The sequence below is a fragment of the Lagopus muta genome, chromosome 2 (assembly GCF_023343835.1).
Source record: "Lagopus muta isolate bLagMut1 chromosome 2, bLagMut1 primary, whole genome shotgun sequence".
NCBI classification, from domain to species: Eukaryota; Metazoa; Chordata; class Aves; order Galliformes; family Phasianidae; genus Lagopus; species Lagopus muta.
Window position 1 is genome coordinate 87,389,725 of NC_064434.1, and position 12,977 is coordinate 87,402,701.

At 41.6% G+C, this 12,977-nt stretch overlaps 1 protein-coding gene across 5 annotated transcripts in view; it reads left to right on the forward strand.

Annotated features, from left to right (window-relative positions):
- TRERF1 (transcriptional regulating factor 1) overlaps positions 1 to 12,977 on the forward strand; it is a 101,383-nt gene that overhangs the window by 11,525 nt on the left and 76,881 nt on the right. Inside the window, exon 1 of one of the 5 annotated variants that reach the window (XM_048938397.1) lies at positions 5,260 to 5,461. The exons of 3 other annotated variants lie outside the window; for them this stretch is intronic. The gene's annotated coding sequence lies outside the window, so the exon portion shown is untranslated. Of the gene's footprint in view, positions 1 to 5,259; positions 5,462 to 7,972; positions 8,051 to 12,977 lie in introns of those variants that run through there. One more of the 5 variants, XM_048938398.1, reaches the window with a different exon arrangement.

A 12,977-nucleotide genomic window follows, 5' to 3' on the forward strand; every position in this document is an offset into this window, starting at 1 on the left:
AGCCATAACTGCATTTTTGTACAATGAAATATGAGAAATAAAGATCTGGTCTAAAGCCTTTTGAACTCAATGGGAGTACAGTTTACTTCATTTCTGTGTGCCTGACTGGTGTGGTGACCCTCTAGCAGTGTACAGTTTTTGGGATTGCTGTCATGGCATTAAGTATATGAGGGACAGTAAGCTGGCTTCTTGGAGATGCTCACTCCAGGAGAGCAGGCAGGCCCTTCAGGAAGGAGCCTGTGCAAGGTGGGTGAGGTTTTCGGACTGTAGCAATTAAGTGTTACCTGTGTGTCCCTTGTGCAAAGCTGAGCTTGGCTTAGGAAAGCTTTATGGCAATGATACATGCAGCAGAACTAGCATAGCCTTGCTGGGGTCCAGGCAACCGTTGTGGTGTGAAACAGAGGGGAGGGGGTCTTCCTGTGGTAGTTGGAGAGGCTGGAATGTGGCAAACAGGAATCAAATCCAAGCTGGCGTTCTGGAAAGTTGATTGCTGCCTTTGTTAATTGTAAGGCGATTTTTAAGTAAGACGCTTCTCAGAAGAAAAATAAACACATTCAGAAGAGAAAGGAAAGAAATGTGTTGTTAAATTCAGGTGATCACATGCAGCAGACAGTGTATGATGATGATGGTGATGGTGGCACCAAATACACACAGACACAAAGCGAAGTGATAATGATCATCCAGATTCTTGTGCTTCTAAATTTCCAGGCACAACATTGTGTATGCAACATGATTTTATTTGTCTTGACTATTTGGAGAGATCTAAGATTGAGGAAAGGACTGATTCCAATTACTGTGGTTTTTTTTTTTTTTAAAAAAAAAAAGAAAGAAAATGTCATAACAAAACCATCCATTACTGCAGTGGACATGGAGATTTGTATTCTCTTCCTGTGTTTCTTTGGTTGTGGGAGGAGGGTGAGGAGGCCTTCAGGCCATGTTCAGCAACAACTTCCATCAACAGTTTTGGATCAGACTCTCAGCATGCAATACTTATAGACTCCCATTAGTACACCTTGTACTTTTTGATGCTTTCCTGGCTCAGCTTTTCTGTAATAGTCCTCTGCAAGGGACTGGAGGAGGCAGTGCAGGGGATGCTCACAGAGAGCAGGAGTACGCACGCGTTCAAAGGGCTGTGCCCAGACACGGCACTGGGAAGAAATGTGGGTTGTGTGTTGGCATTGCTGTGCGTGTGTTGGAGCAGCAAGTGCTCACACACATTGTGCTGGTGGCCTCTCAGGAAAACCTAGCAAAATCATGTGTCCCTGCTAGTGCTTGAGAGGAGCTTTTCATCAACACGGTTAGCTGTATGGCCATATGCTGTTTTTTTCTCTTACGTATGTTGTCTGATAATTGTCAGTAGCAGGTGTCTGTGAGCTGAAGCAGGGTGGTATTTTAAAATTAGACTTTTAATGGGGAAAAAGAATTGCATTACTTCAGTGGTAGCAAAGAGGTTGAGTGAAAATTCTGGCCTCTGAAGCTTGTGTGTATCCTCACAAAGCAGCAGCATGGCTGTTAGCAGTGCTGGTTCTTTGGCTTCACTGTTCAATGTCAGAGATGTTCAGAGATGTGGCTTCTAAGGATAAATCACTAATCCTGGTTTAGGGTCTGTGTATCTGGCTTGATTGAATCTGGGAAGAAGCACCATCCCTCTGATGTCTGCACAGCCCACAGGAACTATGCTGGGCGTGCACTGCACAGCTGCTTGGTGGTACGGGCTGGTGGGAAACTTAAAAAGAGATCTGTAGGTTGATTGTTTCCCATTTTCTGACCCCACCTTTCCCTGTACATAGTGCTGAGCATCCTGAGCTGTTTGTAGTACCACTGGTTGCTGTTGTATTGTGTGTGCATGTATATTAACTACCACCATAGCCTTTTCTTTTACCTTTATTCTTCTTCTCTGAAGAAGAGCGGCTACTGAGAAGATAGGGAGAGACTTCTCTGGACTTGGAACACTGCAACTGTGTTCACTGAAAATCATTTAGGGGCATTTCACGATAAGAATCTCCCAGTATCCCAGGTACTTCTTTCATACCATCTCTGCATCCCAGTGAAAAGCTCTCTGAACTGCCATTCCTTTTGCTTTTCTATTGGGGAACTTACAGCCAGGTGTTACAAGAACCCAGCAATTCAGAATTATCATATTTCAAGCTGTCAGAGAAGACATAATGCCCCTAGCATTCTTTTTGCGGTGGTCGTCTTGTTCTGTTGTTGTTGTTTTTATTTCTGGTAAAGAACTAATAAAATATAGAGCACATATGGAAATGGCAGATGTTGCGTTTTTCATTTTTTGTTGTTTCTAAAATAAAGCATGCAAGGGTTTGCAAGATCCTGCAAAAAATTTGAACTAAGTTGTATTGTCATGTGTGCAGGGAATCTTTTTAATCTAGTCGCATGTATGTAGAGTGAATAGATCTAGGTTTAAAGAAATAAATTGCACTAAGGAGAGACAACCCAAGTGGAATAAAGATGAACTACTGCAAAATATCTGTGATTGTACTTACTAAGGTTAGGTTTTGCTGCCGGCTTTCTGTTGCATTTCCTTTTTGTTGTCCTTTTTGCCCTCCATGTTCTTCCTCCTTATGTAAGAAATCCAACTCATGGCATCAGCTGTTCTGCTTATCCATAGCAAAATGTTGGTAACTGAATAATGGATCATGTGAGCCACGTTGCCGCTCTCTGTGTCAGAAAACTACCAGTGGGTTATGAGTCCATTCCATTCCCAACCATACACACACAGGTGGTAACTTTTCAATCTGCCGCCATAGTATGTTTCTTAGCTTGGATGCGGGAGGAGCTGTGATCTCACAGCATGACCGCAAACGCGCTTGGTGACGCTCACAGAGGAAGAGCTAGTTGCAGAATTTGGGTCAGCAGGGCAGTATCCTGATGAGCTGTCTGGCACAGGACCCTGGAGGCTGCAACACCTGCTGAGTGCACTAACACAGGCTTGCTGTTCCTCTGTTTACCATCAAGACTTTCTTGAAGGATTTTACCTTTTCATCTCCTGTACTTGAACTACTGCTGCAGAACATCCTCCTCCTGGTGGCGTGACCCATGCCCCTTCAGAGCGTTACTTAGGTCACACACCGAAACAAGTTTGTGCTTTGTAACTGAAAAGGATGTACAGCACGTGATGTAACTGCGTATCATATTCTTTTAATTGTTTCTGAAGTAAGCTTAGTAAATAGGACTTGACATGTATATGTACGTACACACTGCAGATCTGAAGAGCAGTAAGCATGCACATATATGCATTATAGTGTGGTAGTTTTCCTGTGGGGGTTTTGTTATTGTTGTCCCTTTCAGAAATTGTGACTCTGTAATTTTTCATGGGCTGGTCCTCAGCCCTCTCTGCCAGGGAGGCTCAATCTATCATGTTAAAAAAAAAAAAAAAAAAAAAAAAAAAATCAATATAAAGTCTAGAGGTTTATTTATAAAGTGGACTGTGGAGAGAGGGCGCAAAAATTCCATTAAAATGGCAGTTTAACGCTAGCTGTTTCTCTTTGGGACTAAGCTCCAATATTTTAAACTATTAAAATTGTTGTAAGTGTGCTTTTAAAGTACCACAAATCACATTAAAGCTTTCTAGTTGAAACTTGCCTTTATATACTCAGCTCATATATGTTTTTGGAAGGTCTGATGCTGCCCTGAAACATGGTTTTAGCATCCATTTTAGGGCTTTATTATAGTTAATAATCTTACAGGTTTACGCTCAAGTGAAAATACCTGGATGTGAGAATTTATTTTCCTTCAGAAGCATGAATACACGTATGTCTTTGTGCAGATGCAGCTCTTTGCAAATTATTTCTATGAAATCTATAGGCATCCAGTGTAATTCATCAGAATTGCTTGGCTTGGCACATGTTACTTTCTTAGAAGAATTTATAAATTCAGGTGGCTGCGGGTTATTTTATTGCATACCAGTTTTCACTAGTGATGTGTTGGTCATCTACTCCATCTTTTCCATGGAAAGAAATAAATGCATCCCTCTGCTCATAAATATGATGCTGAAAGGTTTATGGGATAGTATCTGTATTAAAACTCTCAAATAGCAAAAGGAGTGGGTTTGAAGTGTAAGTTTAACCTCCTTGCGGTATCTTCCTGAGTTGCTTTAATAGCTAAAGAAGATTGGTCTTGAAGTTGTTGAGTTTTAAATACAAATAGCACTGACTGGTTTTATGTACGTTGTCTTTTTTTTTTTTTTTCCTGGAACGAGGAGGTTTATTTCCAAGGGAAGCACCATTTATTTAGTTCAGAAAATGTCCGTTAAAAGAAAGAAAAAAAAAGGTGAAATCAGTTGGGCAAAAAAGAATTTGCATATTGTGGGGTTTATTTTCTGATCCATAAGGAAGTGTATGTTGAAAGGTAGAAGAACTGCACGAATCTGATCTAAAAGCAGTCTTCTTATGCTCACAAGACAAAGCAGATGTGGGGCAGCATGGCACTGTGTCAGGCTGCATAAATGAATGTGACAGGAGGCAAGAGAAACTCCAACTCACCAAACATTTGTGTGTGGTATAAATATGGGTACTGTCACGTAGTTGTATCCCTACCTACAACCAGATAACCTAATCCATCATTCCTGCATTATTCATCCGTTAGTTTTTACTTTTTGTATTAAATCATAGCCTTACTGTACCTTACTTCTTGCTATCTTTGCTTGTGTATATTTTCCTCTCACCTGGTTGTACGAAGTTCAAGTAAAGTAACAATCCCAGTAAGCTTAAAAAAACAAGACTACTAATACCACGTTTACTGTTAAATACTATTAGAAGCTTCAAATAAAGTGGCCTATATAATTTCCATAATGTTAGAAATCTGAAAAATTTATACTTGCGTTTTGAAGGGGGGAGACTTTACAGGGAAAACATTAAAACTTAATAAATAAATAAATAAATAAATAAACTTATTTCTCTATTTTTCAAAGTGAAAGCAACTAAAATTTGTTTCAGAAGGTATTTTCCCTGGCTGAAAAGGAAAAGCTTTAGTTGTGTTATACAGCTCTCAGTATAACTGATCATTAGCTTCCATACTTTTCATAAAATAAGCAAGTAACATTAATGAAGATAAAGGAAAACAGCATTAGTAAAGAAAATAGAGTTACCTGCAAAGCCCTTCTAGTCTGGAGTCACCAGTCTGCCAGAAAGCATGGTTGCAGGTGGGTTAATTGGATTTGGCCAAATTGCGATTGCTGCCAGCTGAGATTGGTGGAAGCTCTTCTGCTCAGTCCCTCCTCCTCCCAGCTTCTCTATGCCTGAGAAGGGAGCAGACTGGCTTTGTCATGCTTTGGTGCTGGTGTGTTCAGGACTATGTAGAAATCTACAGGATAGGAAGAGAAGCTAAGAGACTGTTGTAGGGTCCACAAAGGAGAAAAAATAAGGAAGGATAAAGCGTTGTGCTTGAGAGCTTTGCAAGGTGTTTGTTAGGGAGGGATGTTGCAATGGTGTGGTGACTGCCTGAGGTAATTTTGAAAAGTTGGTGTCCTTGAATGAAAATAAAGGTCTGTTCTTGTCCTACAGCCATTTTGCAGCACTTACGGCTGCTTTAGAAGCTATTTCCTCACTGTTCCTCTAGCTAAGCTCCTTCAGCCTATGGGTTCCTATTTCATTATGGTTTCCCATTTCATAGAATCCATTAGGTTGGGAAAGGCCTTTAAAATCAAGTCAGCCATTGTAGATGTACTTTTCTCCTCTTTGCTGTGTGATTTTCTTTTGGTTTTATAGACGCCCTTTTTGATCTTTCTCCATGCTGTCTGAGGGGTATGGAAGTGTGGAAAAAGCAGATTTTTTACAAACCACTTCTGCTAGAGTAGGCCTGCTGGCTGCTATGTCTCAGTGGTGTGCTGCTGGTGTAGCAGTGCTCTAGGAGTGTGTCACTTTCTTGGTAACAACTGTTTCTTCACTCACTTCCTCTTCTTTCAACTGACAGGGCTATGTCCTGTCCTTCTGTAGCATAGAATCGTAGAATCATCAAGGTTGGAAAAGACGTCTAAGAGCATCTAGTCCAACTGTTCACCCATCATCAAGATTTCCCACTAAACCATTCCCCTCAGTACAACATCCAAATGCTTCTCGACCACCTCCAGGGATGATGACTCCTCTACTTTCCTGCATCTCTGGCAGGATATGGCATGAAGGGTGTGGAGCTTGTTTGTTAGAGAATCTCAGCAACTTCTGTGCTATCCCATGTATGCATGTGTTGGAGAGTTGGCTAGGCTTGATGTGGTGCTAGGACAAGCAGAATGGGCTGTGGAGGAGAACAGGATGCTTGTCTCCTTGCCTGTGGTGTTGGCCTTTTGCAAGTAGCAGAAAAAAACAATTTTTTGTTGAGCTTTGACTGTTTCTGGTGCCATCCTTGAGGAAAACAGGCTTGCAAGGTGCGCAGAGCTGGCACTGCGAGCAGCCAGCACGTACATCTTGTAATTGCTGAAATCTGTTGGATTGGAGCTGCACAGCTCAGATTTAGCTCTGGCTGGTAGCCAAAATAAGCTGTTCAGGTTTGTCCAAGGGGGAGCTGCTGATTACTTCAGCTTCTAAAATTTCCTTGTGAGCAGCGCTGCTGCTTGTTGGCTGCCCACTGGATGAGCCTCGCTGGCCAGGGCTCTGTGGCTTCACCTGTGTTCCAGTGCATCCTTGAGCTGGGGCACAGCCCTGCTCCTACTGAGCCTTAGACCCTGTAAGTTTTGCTGTAACAGATATGGAGGTATGGTGATGTTCTACTCCTGCAATTAATGTAGGGAGGCTATGTGCTTTTAGGATGTTCTGTTTTTGTTTTTTTTACATCTTACCAGCCTGATGCAACTCCATGTGTGTTTGGTTTTGGGGAATTTCCCCACCAGATCTCTGGTTTTGCTGCTTCTGCAGGTAGTGCATTAAGGCCAGCACTGGTCCACTCCATCCTTAGGGGTAGTCTGAGCAGGGAAGAAAGGACTCCCTAGTTTTCTTTTTTTTCTTTGTCTTTTTTAATCTGCGAAGAGGAAGTGGTAGATACCAATCTTTCTCTGTCACACATCCTACCATGCACATCTTGCTGATGGCCACTCAAACTATCCCCTAGCGATGCTACTCTACCATGACTAATTTCCTGTCTTTTATTTTGAAAACAGTCATCAGAGTTTGCACAGATCAGCTGGTACAGGCTCCAGTTTGTTCTATAAGTGAAAACCTAGAAAGCATACTTCAGGGAAGAGATGCAGGAGACTATTCTATTTGTGTGTGTGTGTGTGTGTGGGATTTGAGGAAAGGGAGGGCAGTACTGAATGTTCAGGGTTTTAATAATTTAATTGGTGGATCTTGATTTCAAAATCAAGATTAAGTGTATTAGGATGCAAGCTCAGCCAGGTGTGAAGAGTAACCAAGCCTGTAAGAGTTAAAAATGTATACTGCTAGTTATAAATCTATAAAGCTCTGAGTGTCATTGGTGAGATGATCCACCTGTGTAATAAACACTCATGCCCTTCCTTTGCTGTTTATGCAGAAGCTTGTCAGTAATATGTTGAGGACAGCACCACTTAAGTGACTGTGCACACTAGACATAGCTGTTGGTTAAACTTTCTCAAAGAGATATTTTGACTAATCAGTGTGTAAGCACGTGATTTTAGCTAATTCTTTACGTGTTGTTTTTCCAGCTATAAAAATGCTCCAGGAAAGAAAAATATCATTTTTTCTCAGCAACTAATTGCTATTATAGGGAGAAAGTTTGGGGTTTTGTGTTTGTGTACATGTGCCTGCTCTAAAGCAGAATACTGATGGAACAGACATATTTGGTTGAGGTATTAGTTATTTGGTAATGTAGGGCCCAGGTATTTACATTTACTTTGTTGTATACCACTTGTTTAAAACCAAATGAATACTAACACATAGTTGGTTTATGTATGGCTGCAGACGTTGTGAAATACAAAGCACCGAGTAGAATAACAAAAGTAAAGTTAATTGTAATAGGTTCCTAGAATTGACTGAGTTGCCTGGGGAAGTGCATTTAGAATGACGAAAATCAAGAACGGTCCCACCTTCATCGGAGCAACTATAAAGGCAGTGGAAATCTACTAAAAGTATGTTTTTAAGGCTAATACTGTTTTGATAACTGAATACCTTTTATTTTTTTTTTTTTCATCATGGATTTTTGAATTTGTTAATGGAGCTGTAAATGCTGAAGGATTTCAGTGTACTTGATAGAGTTCCTGCAGGTCGGCATCAGCCCAGCAGCTATCAGTAGAGCCTCACTTCCTCGTTGGCCAGAAACACCACCCTCGTTCTTAAAAAGCTGTGGTTAAAGTGGATGGGCATTAATCTGAAATAACAGCGTTATTGTAAAAGATCAAAATACAGATCTTTCAGACAAATTGTTTCCTAGGAATGCAAGGGGGGACAGTGAGCTAAGATGCTCCTTGGTACCAGCCTTCATCCTAACACTGACTGCAGAAAACCAAACCACTCTCCCAGAAGGCTGGGTGAATGAGGGTCAGCAAGCCCCTGGGGTGGCAGGAATCTGGCTTTCTTCATTTATTCTTATGTATTTGCAGTGTTTTGCAATGAACAGCTTCAAAATGGCTTCACTCTTTAGGAATTGTTTGATATTTAATTTGTTGGAAAAGTGAGTCTGGCAACTAGATTAATATTGTTGTGAAAGCCCTACCGCAGCATAAAATATGTCAAGTTTAAAAAAAACAAAACAAAACATTTTTCCTTTTTTAATACATATAAATAAAACTACTTCCTCCTCTTTTAAAGCTGCCCTAGAAAGCAATGGCAGCAGGCTGTGGTAAGGCTGTGCCAGTCGCTATCTCAACTTGAGCCTGTTGAGGCTGTGCTCCAGGGCGTGCGGCTGTGTGAGAAGTGACTGGTCAGATGTGTCTCAGTTGCCCCACACTTGATATAGGTGCTCTCTGGGGTGCTGTTGTGAGATTTTGTGGCCATGAATGAGCTTCTCAACACGCTATCGATGCTCCTTGTCCCCTCAGGGTAAAGAACAAAATTACATACGTGCTCCTAGAAATACAGTAAATAAAAGAGCAGTCCTCCTGTGTTAATAAAGGCTGGTGCAGGTTCACCGTTATCACTGTTAAAGAAGCTCTCTGAGATTTAAAACATTTGTCCCAAGTTCTGGTGATCCCAGCACCAAAGTGCTGTGATGCTGGTTGTGCTGTGCTGCCTTAAAGACAAGGAAAGAGACAGCAGGAAGCAAAGACACAAACTGTGCCTGCTTCTCGGATGCAGAACAAAATGACATCAGTTGTGTGCAGGCTTTGTCTAAACTTTTCATAGCAGTTCTCACCATACCCACTTGCTGAAGAAAGACGCCTATGTTCAGTAATGCTGATGTGGTCATGTTCTGAACTTCTCACGGTGCTGCCGGTTGTGCAGATGTGTTACAGTAACTGCACTGAGACGGTTTCTGTTTGTATTGAAGACCTGATTAGCTAGGCAGGAATGGAGTTACAAGTTTTAATAACAAGAAGTACTGGTGAGTTTTTTTCCTCTCTGCCCATTTAAGCATATTTTACTTGCTTTTATTTGCATGTCAGCCGCTGAAACAACAATATATGAAACAGTTTTAATTTAGAATCCTTTGTGGTAATGTGTTTCAGTCAAAAGTGCTGCAGAACTACTATTTAAAAGTAAATGCTCTAAAAGATCATTTTATGATCTTGGATTAGATGGAATTTTTTTTCTCCTTCTGAAATTTTAACTTACTGATGAATTCTTTTCAAGTGGTTCTACTGCCTTCAGAAATAACAACCCGATACTCGGACTGTTGTGGGATAATCCTGGAACCTGTGTAGGATGTGCACTGACATACCTAAGAAACACGAGAGATAATTACAACCTTTCTTAGTCCACACACAAACACACTGCAAACATTTTTCCATGTGAAGAATGTGAACTAGTTACATTTTAGAAGCTAGATATGTATGAAAAATGGACTATAAAGGAGATGCCTATTTCAAGCAGTTTTTGATGAGATCCAGATTTAAAAAAAAAAAATATATAGCATATTAAATTAGGCATCTTTACTAGGGTGTAAAGAAGATTTATACTGTAATGAAATATTGCTATAACCCAATTTAGAACTTGATGAATCTGGTTTTATGGGGCTGAATTATATGGGATACCTCATTATTTGAGGGAAAAAAACTTTTATTGTTATTTTTGGCACCCTTGTCTCCTCTTTGGTTGAGTTGTGCTTTGCAGGAGCTGCTTTCGGCAAGATGTCTCAGTTGATGCTTTTCAAGGAAGCGGTGCAGGATGAAGTCATCATCAGGGATCGCAGCCTGGCGAGCCTTTCTTTCCACATGTGGTCACCGATTTCAAGTTAAAGGCTTGCAGTCCACACTGCTCTTCTGGACCAAAAACATAGGTCTCCTTGAATGTTGTAGTTCTGCTTTATTGCCAGATGTATCTTACTGATGCTGTGTATGTGAAGCACAGCTGCACTAAGATTGCATATATACTGCTTTAAAAATGAACTTCAGAAAGTCATTTTCCTTCTTTCTTGTCTCTCCCTTTGAACTGTGTAAGTTAACACACAGTCTGTGTGTTTTCAGTATGACCTGGCATTACAGCTTGCAGCAGACCGTAAAAATGGACATTGCAGGAGAGTATTATGTGCTATATTTTGTAAGTCTGCTCAACATTTTGGTTAGCACATACCTCATGGAACATCTTTTGAGACCACTTGGGCTGTTGTTTCTGATCACAAATACTTTCTGCACTGAGAAACAAAACTGGAAGCAAATGAAATTTGTTCATTTGACTGAAATGGAGAGCAAATTCTTGCTGGAAATATGTTTTTTTTATAGGGTAATGAGTTTCTTATGTGCAGTGTTTGTTTTCTCTACTTCTTTGGCATGCAAAATGATTGATCTCAAGCAAATTGCATATGCTTGCAGCTCCAACCGTATATGCACACATTAGTGAGCATGTGACAAAGGAAAACAAAATGCATGGGTGCAGCTTTTTCTCCCCCTTCCTGGAGAGAGGAGCACAACTTCTCCCTGTGCCAACTGCAGCCTCCATGCCTCATGGTTCTGTGTGCACCTTTCCTGGCACATTGTGCATGTGGAACAGAATGGGGAGAGCATGGCTGGTAGTTTGTGTGGTTGGGTGGAAGCTACAGAGAAAGCACTGGCCTTCTATGGGGCCTCGAAGTACTGAGTGTTTAGAATGACTTGCTGGTAAGCAAACTTTTGGAAGTCCGCAGTTGGAACAGTCGCAGTTTGGTGTGTACTGAAAACTATTTGCTGAATTTTAGAGACCCTTTTGTTTAGTCTTTGCCCCCCACTGTTTAGACATCAGTAACCAGGTGTTATGCCTCTCTCTGGAGCCTTAAACTGCACTTTTTTTTTCTGATGTAGTCATCGGATCAAATTATTTATAAAATGAGGACATCCTTTTGAACTTCATGTGTAAACAGTTCTCTTAAGTATGTGCACAGGCAGAGAGATCCTTGTCTGTTTATCCACAGTTGAAGCCCAGATATTAATAAATACTAATATTAAATAATGCATTTTTCCCCTCAGTCTGCATCTGAGTTCTCCCTTTAAGGCTCAGATTTCTCTTCTAGGCTGCTGTAGAAAAGCTTCCACCCCACTCTTGATGGAGGTACCAGCTACAGTACATCCCTGCTGCCGTGATTTATGTGAGGTAGGGCAAGGCAGCGAGTCCTGTCATAGTGCCTCCTGCCAGGCAATTATCATTAGAATCAAAGCCAGGGCTGCTGCCATCACTGGGGTATGCGTTTGAGCACCAGGACTGCCACCTTTGGGCTGTGGGCTCACTCTGGGTTCATTCGCTTTGGAATTAATGGTGAGAGCTGGAAGCCTGCCCAGATGTTGTTGAATATTTGTTTGGAGCCAAGTTGGTGCTGAACTGTGGTTAGTTGTGAGGCATCTCAGCAGGCAGCAGAGTGCTTTAGAGGTGGTGGTGGGACTCTCTATGTGCTCCCCCTGCTTCATCCTCCAGTGCAGGATTTGACTGCCCGCATCTTGAGGGAGAGATATAGAAGTGCGATCAGGGAGCTGTGAAGCATGATGAAAAAGGTACATATTGCATCAGTCTTACAGGTACTGGCTGCTACCAGGGCAACTTCATGTATGCTGGGGGATTTATTTTAGCTCTCTGACTTTTTTTTTTTTTTTTTCCAACACAACTTTAATCAGCTACTTAGCCAATGCCAGCAAGGTTTGCAAATCAAAACCAAATCTGAGCATAGCACTGTGCTAATCTAAGATGCACTTTGATTTCCTGCCTAGGGCTTCTCCTCCTGGCTCCGGTTTGGTGCACATACAGTACTGTACGCTCAGAGACACGTTTTAGATACAGAACTGCTCAAGAAATGTGGTGGCAGCTGCTCCAAGCTCTGTATTTGCTGTGTTTGTCACCAGCCTGCTTGCATTTAGGAAATGGATGTTTGAAGTTAGGTGGGCTGCAGAGGAGTCCTAGGTTTGTCAACATCTTACACGGAGTGGTTCTTGTTGTATCTTGTAGACTGCTTATGTTCCTACAATTAGACAAAAGTGCACTCTGTCAATAAAAATAATCCTCATAAGAAATGTTGCATGGTGCAAGTAGTGTGTGAGCAGAGTATTTTACATAGCACGTATATTTACTAATGCAATCCTGAGCAGTCTAGCTCTGCTGTTTGCCTAAAAGCAGCCCCTCAGAACGCTCTGATCTTTCACCAGCAGTGCTGTGGCTGACTTTCCTTACTGTACGGGAATCAGTGTAGAAGGGAATTTGCAATCCATCATTAGTCTATGTTTTTCCAGACAGGTCGGCCTTCCTCTCTGTGGGAGAGTGCAAACTGCTGCTGGAGGCATGAAGGAGGGATTAGCATTCATCTTGTTCTTTTCCATCTCATAGGTGTAGGGAGTTTATGAATGTGCTGCTCCTTTGGGGAGCATTTCTCCTTGCTCCAGTGTGAAGGCTGCAGAGAAGTTGGTACGACTGTGTTGGTTGTATGCCCCTGGTTCAATAGGT